The 14,922-nt window shown below is 38.1% G+C and overlaps 1 protein-coding gene across 2 annotated transcripts in view; it reads right to left on the bottom strand.

The window, feature by feature from the left end:
• The window catches only part of SATB2 (SATB homeobox 2), a 177,296-nt gene that overhangs the window by 155,229 nt on the left and 7,145 nt on the right, over positions 1 to 14,922 (bottom strand). The gene's annotated exons all lie outside the window — the stretch shown is intronic.

The raw sequence follows: 14,922 nt of genomic DNA, 5'->3' as shown, positions 1-14,922 counted from the left end.
CCCACTCCCTCCCCTGTGGCTGCCAGTATATCTGGTCCTATCACTGAGAAGGTCCCAGGGCTAACTGAAGATTAGTTAGGCTTCAGGGCAGACCTTCTCATATCTGTTCTTTGTATAAAACTGAACCTGGAGTAAAGCACCACACTTGGCAACCACCACATCAATAAGTCATAGAAACCCTGAAACACAAACAAATTCTACCAAATCAACTGTATAATACAGGGGCTTCCAGGGAACTGGGAGAGAAAGGAGTGAGGGGTGGCAACTATCATTTCTTATTGCAAATTTACTAGAAAAACAAAACAACAACTTAGTTGCTATATAGCCTCATATTCTCTCCCCCCCCCCCCCCCCCCCCCCCCCGTCACAGTCACACAGACAACAAGAGAAATAACTTGCCAATATTAACCTCTAGGCACTTTCTCCTACCCTAAAACAATAAAAGCAAGGATGAGCACCAAGAATTGTAACCAAAAACAGAAAGAAAGAATAGAGTTGGTGTCCCGCATCTCCTCCCTGGGGTCTCAGGCAAAATTTCCAAACAGATCAAATATATCTGTCCTACTCTCTGCTTTTCTGCCCCTACTGTCCTCTCCCAGGCACCCAACCCCCTGGGCTGTGGTAGCCAGAGGCTCCGCATTCCACCCCAGCCACCCATTCCCCTGGGGGCTAAGCTCAAAAATTCCAAACAGACAGAAAATGCTAAACCTTGTCTGGCCCTTTAGTAGTGCTTAATCTCCTTAGATATATTTTCATTGTCAAAGAAACACACTGTATCCCACATTAACTTCTTCTAATGGAAAGACTCTCAGATCATGAAATAAAAACATGTAATCGCCAGTTTTGGGATGAGGGAAGGCAACAGCTTTGGGGGGCAAAGACCCATAGGTGGACCAGAGGTGCTCTAGGCTCTTCTAAACCTCTCCACTTTCCAAAGTTCCTCTGTATCCTTTGCTTGTGAACTATAGATTCAACGGAGGATTCATTCATTTGTTTTTGTTGTGGTCTTGTTTTTAACTTTTACTGAGGAGGAAGCAGGAGCTGAGACAGAGGCTGGCAGCTGAAGACCTGGGTCTTTCACAGGTGGAGAAACACAGTCTATTCTACGATTATGGAGAAGGCAGATTTTGCCTAATAGTCACTCTCAGGGACAAACTCCCAGAAAAATAAGCAGAAATTCTATTCCATGCTCATTCAGGATCCACCCAGTAGCTTGTATCTCAAGATTAGATCTCCAACTAAAGTTTCAACAATACGTCTCCTTGATGCCTCGCCCTCTGTCGGGAAGTGGGATGTGGAGGGGATAAGATTATCAAGAAATATTTTATTCTCATAGTTCCCTCTACTAGAACCAGAAGCTACTCTGCAGCCCCTGAGGCAGATCTTAACTTTGAAAGAAGAACAAAGGTAGACCCAAGGGCGGGGTTGGCAGGGTGAACTCCTCCGATCCTCTTCTCGCTTATGACCCCAAAGTCTCAAACTGGAGGGAAAGTGGTAGAGAAGGAAGGTGGATCTCGTGTTTCAGAACTGCGGTTCCAGGCCTGCCCCCAAACTGAAAGATCACAGTTCAAACTAAGTCAGCCCTGAAGGACGAAGGGTAAACTCCAGGTCTCGTTACAGAAATGTGGTGGCAAGATCCAGGTGGCCCGGCAATCTGCAGAACAGGATTCACGGGCCCACGGAAGGCACGGTGCGTGCCTGAGCTCCCCCTGGGAACTTGGCCGTAGCAAGCCTGCCTGACTCAAGGAACTAAATTTCCTGATGTCACAAATGCCGTGTTAACAAATGAGCGGGCACCTTTTCCTCACGCAATGCAGGTTGGACTTAGATCTAAGCCTGCACTCTCCTTCCACCCCTGAGCCCGACCTAGATCGGGCCTAAAATAACTGTCGGCTTGGTTTAACAAAATGCTAATTCCAGTTGGACATTAATAACAACTGTTAATAGGTAGTGTCGGTTCTGGCTTTTTCCCATGACTCCCTAGTGGCTGAGCTTGTCCACATCACTTTGGCTCCACTGCACTGAACTCAGCATCAGCACACAAGGAAATCTTTCCGAGAAATGGTCCACAGAAGTGGATTCAGGAGCTCAACCCATGTCCTCCAGGGGAAGCACACCAGACCACGGGGCTGTGCACAACCACTGCTGACAGAAACTGTCGGTTTACCACCTGGAAGGCATTGCAGTTGACTGGTGTATGACTCAAGTGGCCAGCAGCACTGTGCCCCTGTGCCCCGTGACTGTGCACGCCCTGGAACCCTGGGGGTCTTACCCGCAGCCCTGCCCAAGTCTGACTTGGAAGGGCTGCAGCATCTTTTCTAAATAACCCCAGAGAGAGAGAGACAAAATGTTTACTGATCCCAGATTTTTTTTTAAAAAATTTTTTAAAGAAAGTGGAATATGCAAGTTTGTATACCACGGGAGAGTTCAAACATGTGGCATACTGTTCAGCATCCCCTAGTTCAACACTAAATTCCTGAGCTTCTTTCACAGAGGGTTACAAATGCATACATTAGTAAGCGGTGAGACTCAATGACATGTTAAACGGACTATACCACATTTCATCAATATCAGGATTTCAGTCCTCCATTAAGTAAAACCTGATTCTGGAGGTATCTCAGAGGATAATTTTTTAAACAATATTTGAGTGAAGATGTATTTGTCACTCTCCTCAATCTCATGACCCTCTCTGGAAAAGGAGTTTGCAAATCAGAGTCCCGTAAGTCAAAAGGGAGTCAATAAAATTGGCTTTATACAACCATGTGCTTCATCATCTCAGGTTTGGAGCTCCAACTAAATGTTATTTTGTCTAATTTAACAATTAAAATTAAAAAAACCCTTGATTAATTTCTCGAGTGTAGTGTTAAGGAGAGGTTAACTGTACAGAGGTTCTTCAGCAAGGAATTAATAAAGGAATCAAGCACTCGGCTCTCAATAAGACAAGACTACCCAGATTTCTAGTGGGAATATTTCATAGCACAAGCATGTTTTCTTTGGGGAGTTTAACTCACCAAAATTATTAAAAATTGAGATCAAACACTGGTGCAAAGTCCCAAAGGAAATCATACTAGAGTGGAGAGATTTTTATCAAATAAAACCCTGAAAAGGTAAGGTTTTTATAGTGAAAAATAAAAGGCTTTCTCCCTTACAAAAGGAAATCTTACTGTCTATATTTAGGGTTCAAGCAGCAAAACATGTATGGATAGTTAATAGATGTGTAAAAATCATCCCTGTGAAAGGAATGCAGATTTCACAATGCTGAGCTTAGACAGGCAGCCATCATGATCCTTTCCCAACCACTAATAGCCACTCTCATCCGTGTACCCGGCAAACGCCGCCACCAAGATGCGGTAGCAACCAAGCTCTTGAAAGGGGTAACACTGGGAGGAGGGAAGGAACAGAACCGGAGCAGAGCGCAAGAAAGTGAAAGTCATAGTGTGCACTGGGCGGTTCCCTAGGGTACACTGAGATCTCGGGATTGCAATACATAGGATGTTATTGTTGTGACTGAGATGAAGTTAATAAAGCCCAGCTCTCAGACTGGGGAGACTCGGGTCCCCACCGATGGACTGCACCCCACACAAGATATTTTAAGTACAGGTGTACCTGTGTAATTTATAACTTTTATTTAAATAAGAAAAACAGAAGAGAAAAAACTAGAGTATCTTTTTTTTTTTTCATTTCAAGACATCCACTTTATAATTTATATAATTTTGAAAAGAAAATTTAGTATTTAGTATTTTAAAAACCTGAGACCATGTAGGCCATATAAATCCAGTGAAAATCTTATATTCATCCTTAATATTACCCAAAGAATACCACCCAGCCAAAGGAGGAGTGTTATTCCAGTTTTAACTACGCTTGAGAAGTGTCACTCAAAGCCCAAAGTGATCTGTCTCCTAAAACAAAATAAATCTAATTTTTTTTTTTAAAATAAGTATCTTCCTTAAAGCAAAAAAACAAAAACAGCCCTAGAAAAGTACTACACCATTTTAAATTTGGGGTAATCCCAGATATAAAACATCTTAATTTCAAAAAGATTTCACTCCCCTTAGATTCCCTAGGTTCATAAATTCTTTGATTCTATAATAATTTCCGAGCCACAAAATGAAGCATATTAGTGTAATTTCTCCCCCTTCTCCCAAAAGGCAACAGTGTCAAAATAGGTCTAATCTCACAGGCTCAACACAAAATAACAGAAAGACAGGTCTAAGACGCTTTTTCAAACTACATTAAAGTAGAAAGGGGTTCGTTTTGGGGCGTAACACAGGTTTGTGTGTGAACTCAAGGTTTGGTGTGGCCAAGGAGGCCTTGCCCGTCACGGGTGGGAGGCCATCTCAGCCGAGATTTGGATAAAGATCGTGAGACACCAGACCTAACAGTTTCCATGAATATAAGTTCATTTCTTTATTTTGGTAACAGAAGTAGGATCACAAACAGGTAAGGTTTCAAAGAGCAAGCCCGTGTTGACTGTATATACAGGAGAGGCTGGCTGCGAGCAAGACACCTCGGCCGAGTCCTGTCAGAGGAAGGAAGGAAGGAGCTGTCTCTCAGGAGAAGCTCTCCTGGTGAGAAAGAACTGTCTCCCTCAAACTAGCTTTCAAGCTCTACATCAATCTTCAATATAATTATGTTTGACAGAATATAAGCTCTTGGCAGTTAACTTGTTTACAATAAATGCTTAGTTTGGGTACATGGACTGTATTTCAGTCTTATAAATATCAAACAAACCTACAACAGTCCCATTATGAAGCTGAGAATTATTTTGCTATAAATCTTTTTATTGGGGGGCCAAGGGAATTACTTTGCAGCTTGTTTTCCACTAACCACTTGGAACAGTGTGAAAAGAGGTACATTTATACTCTGACCCTGTGCTAATTGGAATTCTATACATTTCCATGGGAGAATGGACACTATCAATCCTGCACGTGCAGGTGGGTCCCCAGACAGTTCTGCCATGGCGGCAAAAAAAATACACGTGCCTCCAAATGGTTCTTACTGAAGCCGCGGCATTCTCCGACAGCTCTTTTTCTCCTTAAACTCTCTTGGGAACTAATGACCATTTGTGACAGTATTGGCAGGCTTTCAATGGTAAGCTCCAGTTTGGGGAGATTTATATGTTAGCTGTAAAAATGTGCTTAAGGCTCAAACTGACTATATGAATGAGCCTGTAAATAGAGTTAGTTTTCCTAAACGTTACCTGGAGATTCATTTGAAAAGGAAAAAAAAAAAATCAGGGTCGCCTTATTTACCCTTGTAAAGTGCATTTACTTGGGTCTTAAATGTGTAATAACTTCCCTTTCGGAGAACAATTTGCTCCTCTTATACACCCTCAGCAATAATAAAGGGTGTTTGGTCTTCTAATAGCACATCTGCCAAACCTATAGGACACAATCTTGTCTGAAGGGAGCCTCGTAAGCTGAAAGTGAGGCAAAGCTTCAGGGGTAGCCGGCTGAGCCCCGTCCTGGGTGAAGGCCTTTCTCCAGGCATGTGCCTTCCCCAGCACTCCCCACACCCCCTGGGTATCAAATGATGACAAGGTAGGATTGCCGGGTTTCCGCATTTGTTTCTTAATTTCACAATTACCTTGTAATCAGATTCCTGTAATAGTTTAATAATACAGATATATAGAAAAGGTCACTTTAAGAATCCTAGTTTAAGTATGTTTTCCAAAATAACTAATACTGGGAAATACAGTTGCTTCATTACTTAAAAGTGAGATTCCGACATCTTTCCTTCTTGTCAACGTTATCATTTCAGGTGACATAAAATAAAGCATTTGTTATGTCTCTCGGCTTCTAATAAAGAAGACAAGTAACTGGCTTAAAAGTTTCAAGGGTGATCAAATATAATTTTATAAAAAGTTCTACCACGTGATTTTAGTATATGAGAGAGGAAAAATATTTTCATTGCATTATCAGCCTCACAGATCTTTCTTGTTAATATCAAAAGCACTAGTTTGCAATGTGAACTAATGGAAAATTGTTAAATTCACCTAAAATAATCACTCCTTTTTTTGAATTAAATAAGCCCTTTTAAAAGCTTGACTATTTAACTGCTATTTACTTGGAGGAGGGGAGACATGGAGAAGGTGACTGTATGAAAAAAAAAATACTTTTTTTTATTGTACAACAAAAATTCCCTCCAAGGCAAGAAGACATTATGCCAAGTTCCACCCAGAATTAATGTTTAGGTTTAAATTATAAAGTCCAGGAAAAACAGAACCACTAAAAACCCTTAAAGCTCGTGGCATTCGTCAATGCTGTTAGGTTATGTAAATGTTGAAACTGAAAAACCCTTTGCTGACAAAAGTATTTTAATGAAAGCACTATTAACTAGACTCTCTGAACTGAATTTTTTTAAAGCCTTTTGAGCTGTTTGATATAAATTTCACTCTGAGGCGGATTATGCTTGGGACAGTTTGGGACTACGAGACCTCCAACGGGAAGGGCTTACTGCCTGCCTTACTCCTTTCCTTTAGCCACCCTCAGAAAGGTTTTTAAATATTGACCCCAAGACAACTCTTAGCTACAGAGGATAGAAATATTCTCCAATAACTGTCAACAGACTCCCTCCTTGGGCTGCTGCTGCTCTGATCGCCAGCATTATTTGCAGTTTCAGTAACCTCACAGTGAGCAGAGGTTAACTCCACTATCTGGGCTGACTCCACTGTCATCACCCAAGTTTCCAGAAGCTCACAGTTTCTATGAATACACTAGGAAACACAGCCTCGAGTGAAAGAACACTAGCCACTGATTTTGGCTGCTGCCGGCCAGCTGTCTCCAAGTTGCTGAAAAGCTCCACTCTGGGGACTGAGGGCTGGAAGCTCAGCAATGTGAAGGATTATCAATTTAATGGTCCCAGTGATTGCAGATGGAGGCCAGAGCCCATGCATCTCAGGTGAGAGTCTATGTACCCGAGTGAATGTCAGGTAATACGGACACGTGGAAACGTGGGGTCTCCCACAGCCCCATGTGTGCCGAGAAGAAACAAGAGTGGTCATTACTCACTTTCAACTCTCTCCCTCCCCTTCAGCCTGGTTAAGATTTCCAGAGAAGGAGGAACAGCAGGCCCAGGGACCACACCTAACCCTTTACTGGACAGCGTTCTATAACAAGAGCAGCATTCATTACTTTTTATTTCCATTTACATAGGTTAAAAAAAAGATAGTTACACCTCAGGTACAATATCAGAAAATGTGATATCCCTTCTCAAAGTGTATCTGAAGATAAGAATCAGTGAGCACTTTTAATATCTCCCAAGCAACCACCTCCCAAGGGCTCCTCTCTGAACTTCCCAGGGAGGGGCAAGAACCGAATGGTCCTTCCCCAAAACAGATTTAAGCTAATAAACACAACAAAGTAAGTGGAAAGCACTTCAGTTATTCTGCATCTCCTTCAAGACTAAAAATTTGTACATTATGTGACAGGTCCACCTCATGTTTCTTAACGATGTTTTTATTATTCTTTCACTCAATTAAAACAGAAATGGATATTGCATCTTCTGACTGTATAATTGTTATTGTAATCTGTTTTCGATCACTGCTTGGGAAATGGGTCCAAAACAACATAAACTCTCCACTGCCTCAGAAGGCAAGTCATTTTCTTTTACTACGACACTTAAAGAGACATTTATCATGCTGCTCTCTTAGCATATTTGGATTATGACAAAGAAAAGTTCTTGTTCTATTAACCAAAAAAGAAAAAAAATGTTTTGAAAACACTATTTGAAGAATTTTGAGATGAATGCATTTTCCTACTAAGCTATCAACTTTGCCTCTCCTTACATGTATAAATAATTGGAAAGAATGCAATAAAAGTATGCAATTTTAATGTAGGAAATAATAAGGAAATTTGAAAATCAATTTTATTCAATTATTAAAAAAAAAAACAAAAAACACCTGATACGCTTACTTTCCAGCCAGATACAAAAGCAAGTCAAAGATATTTTTAAAAGAAAGAAAGAGATCTCTATGCTCAATATGATGAAGTACAAATTGTTTCTATAAAACATGTAAGTCACCTCTGTCAGATCTTAGTGCTTTGGGAAGCATTTGCTCTAACTAGAGTCTCTATGAATACTTTTCATACCTGTGCAAATCTTCAACAAAACAAAGAAAATCACTAGGCTGCTGAGCACATTTCAGCAACTGTGCAGCCCTCAGTGGACACCAACCTGTCTGATGGGAAACGCAGCCCTTTTCCTAAATGGCAGCTTACAATGTCTCCCCTTAACTTTCTGATCTTTGTTGCTCCCATGTTACAGTTTAATAACCCACTGTGGTAAGATATAACTCCATTCCAATGATAAGGCAACTAGTTACGGGCAAAACCACACTGCCTTACACACTAGCAAACAGTAATAATATTGGGAGCAGTTATAATAGAAATTCAATACTTCCCACAGAGTTTTATTATCCCAAGGTGTCATAACCGCAAATCAAGATTATTCTTAGTACAATACAAGACAGGCATAATTTGCGCATAACTTTATTTCAAGGTTCAAATTCTTGAAATGTCTATTAATGTTTTTTTCTTTATTTTAAGCATTTGTCAAACCAGTAACTACTATACTCACTAGTTTATTTTATAAGTTATAAAAATCACTTAAAATGGAAAAAATATATGCCATAAACCCAACTGACAATATATCTAAGGCACATTTACTCCAGATAAAGTCATTTTTGCCTAGATTTTTAAAAATCTGGAATAAGTAAAACTTTGGAAATGAGAAGCAAAAAGCACAAGTTGTAAAAGATAATTTCTGATGCAGCCTTTCACTGCCACTTAATTATACTGATTTTACCACAATTTTTAAGTCCCTCACTCTTAAACAGCAAAACAATTCTGTCAATTTAAAACAAAACAAAAATTCTACAGAGTTCCATGATTTTGAAAACTCCACCGTGGAACATTTTTACACGAACACTGTGTAGCATGAAGTACTTATGGGGCTTGTTTCATGTGAAAGAAGAAAATAAATGTTTGGTTGATCACTGACAATAAGGGAAGCAATGTGACTTCAGAAAATGGAAAATAGCACACGACAGAGGCTGCTACGTCTGTGCTCTTTTGGAAATCTGTAAGTCCGCAACTGGCTTTTGTTTTAACTCAAACCTCAGTTCCACTCAGGGCCGTCTACTTTGACTTTGAAATATCTATCATATTACCCGAAAGTGGTAGGATGATGAATCCTTTGTATATAAAAATCCATTTTTAACACATAGACATTTTCAAATCTCCATTGCACTTGGAGATAAAAGGAATGCACAGCTCTCCTTACTGGCACCCTAAATTAATGCTGAGGAGCAGTGGGGATTGGGAGTGAGAGAGGCTCCGTACAATCCTAGCCAGCAGAGGGAAATCACTCATTTTACAATTGCTACCAAGAGAACAATGAAAACTAAAAGACAAACTCTCTTCTTCATTTTTCCAGCTAAGCATAAAGGTCTCCTACTTGAAACCATTTTCAGCTCTTTTTTTTTCCCTTTCTTTCTTTCTTTCTCAAAAAATAATGAGTTAAAATGTAAAATGTATGGGTTAGATCCAACATTTCACTGCTGTTCTTATTCTTGGGGAGCTGGGGGAGGAGGAACTTGCTGCCAAAGCCTCTGAAAAGAGAGTTTGGGCTGCTAATTTTCCGTTCACAAAATCTAAATTTCCCTTATGCATCTCACACAACTCATGAAATAATATGAAACAGTATTATATCACTGCAAATTGAGACATTTTTATCAAAATAAAGAGTGATGATGCCAACATTTCATTTGTCATTTCCCACTTGTCACTTTTCACTGACAAACTGTTACACATACAACTTTTGTCAAATGCTTCATCTTTAAATATGTTCCAAAATGCCATTGTATCTCAGCATTCATGTAAGGAAGATAGTAAAAACTACTATGTTACCATACATTAGTTATATAGGTTAAAAAAAAAAGACTACTTATTAGATAAAAGAATATAAAGGACTTTTTACTTATTTACATGCTATGTAGGATAAAGTTTGGCTTCCTGAAATTTAACAAACTACGCACACATTGTATGCACTCCATGTGAGATTATTTGTTACAAGAAACGTTTTAATGATGAGAAAATTGGTCATTTTCACTTCCACAGAAACCTAAAACCTCTAAAAAGACCAAAGAAAATAATACAATTTGGAATTCATCTAGCCCTATTAATTTAATGTCTTTTTTGATACAGGCATATAAACTGTTTCTACACTGAATTATTTTTTTAAAAAATAAAGAAGGGATATAAATTATCAAAGTGTAACCACCAAGCCTGACTGCTTGCCATATATACCAAATAATCACCAAATAATTACCTGGAATAAAACTAATTTCCATATCCTTAAAATAACTCGTTCATATTCCTTAAATGATGATCAGTCTGTTTCCTTCCCCACAGGTAGTCAAAAAAGGAAAGAAAACTGAACACAGGATGCCCAAAATGTAGAGACTGACTCTGCTGCTCACGACCCCTGGGAAAGGATGATGTTGCTGTTTTCTGCAGGGGCTGAAACACGGGACGCCTTAAGGGACACCTATGTGGTTCCAACACGCACGCACACGCGCACACTTCACTGCAGGCGATCTTGAATATATGATGGTCACTGGGTTTCAGTTGATGGAACGTAAGGCTTCCAAAATTACTTCAAACATCAAATTATGCTCCGGACTTTGAGGGGCGGATACCCTATGTTCTGTTTAATGTGTATGTTCCATTGCATATATTTTTTTTAACCAAGTATATCTTTATTTTAATAACAGGCCAAGGACGAAAAACACTTTAGAAAAGGGCTATTTTTCTACCTCAGCAAAACTACAGGGGACGTGCTAGATTGCTGGATGACCCCAGAGCCTAAGTTCATTCTATTTTTTAAATAGATCTTAAACCCTTTAAAAAAAAGGGGGGGGGAGGAAGGGAGGGAGTGGAAGAGGGAAATACAATCTTTTCTGTTTTGAAGTAATAACATGGGTCCTCCCTACAAGCATTATGGTGTTTATCCTTGGCTAAAATGAATTTAATCTTTTCTTCATTTTCCCCACGTTGACAGTACATTTCTAAATTTCTAAATATTCAACACATTTCAGTGCATCAGTATCTATTCTCTTGCATATCTGCACTCCTGTCAGAAAGGAAGCTGTCTCTCCACAACTGCTAATGTGCTGACTGCACCTGACCTGAGCTGCGTGCCTCTTGCTTTCAATGGAAAGGGAACGGTCCACATGCAGACAATCAGGCGCAGGGCTGTTGTAGACAGTGCTCAGCTCCGAACGAGGCCCTGCCCACCCATCAGGGCCATGTTTGCTTTCCTCTGTGAGTACATCAGTGTGCATTGAATAATCTTTTTTTCCCTCCTTGCAACAAGAGTTATATTCTTGGAAGGGCTGCCTGACAACAAGAAGAACAGGTCTAATTCCGGTCACCTAGTCATAAGATAACTTCAACAGATGATTCTTTAACAAAATTAAATTATTTTAAAAAATGAATTCTCCAACCCGCCCCCCCAAAAAAGCCAATCTCTCTAAAAGATATTCCCAGTGATTAAACATTTTCTCCTAAAATCTAGAACATTTAACACCAATAAAATCATCAAAATTCACAGGAAAATGAAAAATATCAAAGAGGTTTCTGATGTTTAATGCCTCCTATCAGCAAATACACCATCTGCTATACTCAAGCACTGTTCATTCAGTTTAAATAAAGCTGTCTGAAAGTTCTTCATTAAGCCAAACACTAAAAAATGAAACTGCTTCTGTTAACAATGAATGAAGTACGATAATTTATTGACGCTGAGGCAGGACTGGCCCGACTCTCCGCAGCCCAGCCCGGGGGCAGCAGCAGGCCCTGCTCCTCTGGAAACTTGATTGGCATCACTTTCATTTTACGCTGCAGGTTGCGTGGCCGGAGCCTTACACGTCGCGGAACATTTTAGGTACTTATGCTAAAGGGTGGTAAAAAGGGATCATCTGATTCTTATTTCCGTCTCCTTTAATAATCTTTTCTTTTTCTAAATCTTCAAATAGATCTGTAAGTTTTAATCACCAATTTTACAAATATAAATTTCCCCACCATTAATCATCCTTTTTCAGGATCCTTATGGAGTGAATTACTAGCTGACAGGGGACGCCAATTCTAGTAAGTGAATGTTACCCAGCAGGGATATAAAGCTGTCAACACCACGGTGCTCTTGCTTGCTCTAAACTCTCTCCCGGCCTTCATATGTTTTTTAAAGAGATATTAGCCTCTCTTTTTTTTTTTTTTTTCTGAGGACCTTCTATAAAAGCTGACTGTCATACACACCTGAGCACTTATACTTTATTACATACATGCTTTAAAACACTGCTTAGATAAGAGCAAAAACATCCTAGAAAGTGTTGGAAAGACAAGGCAAAATTGGCCTCTTTCTTACAGTCGTCTAGAGCTAACCACATTGTAAACAATGCACTAACTTTTAAGTCCCCTATTAAAATGCAACCTGGAAGGCTGTGATAGCACATCTACCACCGCAACTAGTTAAATCCAGACCCTAAAATAAGGCAAACTCTCTCTTTCCCTAAAAAAGTAGAATAGCAATAAAATTTACTGTTGCAACCAATGCGCTCAGAAACATTTATTCCACTCGCTGTTTATCAGAAGCATTAAGATAAACTGCCGTTTTACTGAGCAGCCAATTAACTTAATAATTTCCCCTAAATTAATATTTTAAGGGGGAGCCCCCTAAAATCACTATAGATTAACAAATACATCTTCCCAAATTTTGAGCTCTATTTTTAAAACACATTACAGTCATTATTATAGCAACTTTTCAACATTTACAAGACTAATAGATATGAAAATTATAATAAAAAATGCAGAGCTATAAATATTTTTGAAGTTGTCTATGCTTATTGTATTGCTTCATAAAGAAAATTTAAACAAAAAGAGGCAGGGTGATAGAAATATAACCTATTTTTTATTTACCCTATGTTCAAAAAAGTCAAGTATGAAAAACTGCTAAGAATATATTTTAAACATTTTTTAAATTTAGAATGTGCATTTTTAAAAGCTTTGCTTTTCTCCAATCTATGCATGATTAAAAGTTACAAGAAAATGAAATTATTAACATTTCAATGCACATTTAGAAACTACTGTATATAAACTTAAATCCCCAACATAATCATTAACATTCAATAAGAAAACTTTGTATTATCGAAATTTTATGTTCTAGTTGTTACATTTTAAAGCTTTCTAAATTAAAATCTTTCCAACCTACTGTGCTATATAGAGTAAAATATTTCTTTTTAAAAATCTTTAAAAATCCACCATGTGCAAACTATTTCAACCACTTTCCTATTAAATATTATAAATGGTAATTGTTGAGACAAAATAATGTCATCTTTATTTTCAGTTTGGGAAGCAGCTAGTAAGATATTTGCTATTACTAAATGCAGTTAAAGCTCAGAAAAAGTGACAAAAGTAGTTTGTTGAAAGAAAGCTATCATTCATCACCAGGACTTAATAATTTTAGTTTATATCAAATTTATAATAAGTGGTCAAATGTGAATTATAGTCTTGGAAAACATGAAAAGCAACTACTATTTTACACTAAAGGTAGCCCTGGTCATCAATACTAGGCAGTTGTTTTATTTTCACAGTTCAATATGATATAAATAAAACTTGCTTAGGGAAGCACAATTTTTAACAATTATATTCTAAAATATTTAAAAACTTCTCTCAATTTAGTGAATTTTATTAAGTCTTCAGAAAGAAACCAAAAGTTCAAGTCTACATTTTTTCTTTATGCATAAGGCCGCTTTGAGAACACATCTCCTCAAAGGATATGTAAAAGTTTTTTAATCAAACATTATCAGCACATATCATATTATCTCACATTTAGTTCCAACACAGTCACTATATATTTTTCTTTCTCACATGCATAGATGAAAAAAGGATATGAAAAGTCTAAAGTTATTGCTCCAGGCTCAAGACACAACACATTAATAAATACCACTTTTAAAAGTGGGTCACAGAACTATCAAGTTTTCTTTTGCTTCATTAAAGTATGTCCCCAAGCCCCTAAAATGGAAGACATGTAAGCTACAATCTATAGCCAACTAATTTTTTAAAGCTTTAAAAATTGTGAAAATGAGTGCTTCTCAAGGGAGATGATTAATATAAGGAACTAAAGCAAACCATCCTGAATGTCTACCATGAAGACACCAATAGCAAAATAAGTAAAAATAATATCATGTTACTTTATAAAATGCCTGTATTTAAACTCTTTAAAGCGGAGCAAACATGTTAAGTATTTACTTCAAAATACATGCTATGGCTATTTAGAACCTGGGGTTGGAACTTATCACTAAGTTTTGCCAGGGTTTTGTATCATTACAGGCGGGCTAATGTAAAGAATTATATTAAATAGGCTACTGCTGAAATTTTTAGGACAAAGAAAAACTTTAGAAGCAAAGAAAAGTCAAACTAGTGATTTATCCCAAACACACTAAAACTGCATACCATGTAAAATTGTGCATTTTATTTCTTAAAAAACAACTGGCAAATGGCATATAAATCTCAAAATATTTCAATAATGTTTAAACTTCTTGCATATCTTCATTTTATAAAATTATTTTCCTAACCACTTTTTAAAAAGATGTTTAAGTAGTAAGAAGAAAAAGAAAAAAACAACTACAAAAGACTATCTTTAAATAATATTAAATTCTTGGAAAGGACCCTAACAAAGTTCCAAACGCATATGACTTTAAACTCTATAGGAAACAGTAGCATGAAAGCCTTTTAAGGGCCTGATAGATTCATGATTCTTTATTTCACACTTGAAATGTGGCAGGAAATATTCCCGGTGGTTACTCAGCTGTCTCAAAGCACTGTCCTAACTACAAAGTAACAACCCTCTTGCTCCTATACTAGACCG

This window comes from Miniopterus schreibersii (genome assembly GCF_964146895.1).
Source record: "Miniopterus schreibersii genome assembly, chromosome: 7".
Taxonomy (NCBI): domain Eukaryota; kingdom Metazoa; phylum Chordata; class Mammalia; order Chiroptera; family Miniopteridae; genus Miniopterus; species Miniopterus schreibersii.
The sequence above is the reverse complement of the archived record's forward strand: the minus strand, read 5'-3'. Positions and strand labels throughout refer to the sequence as shown.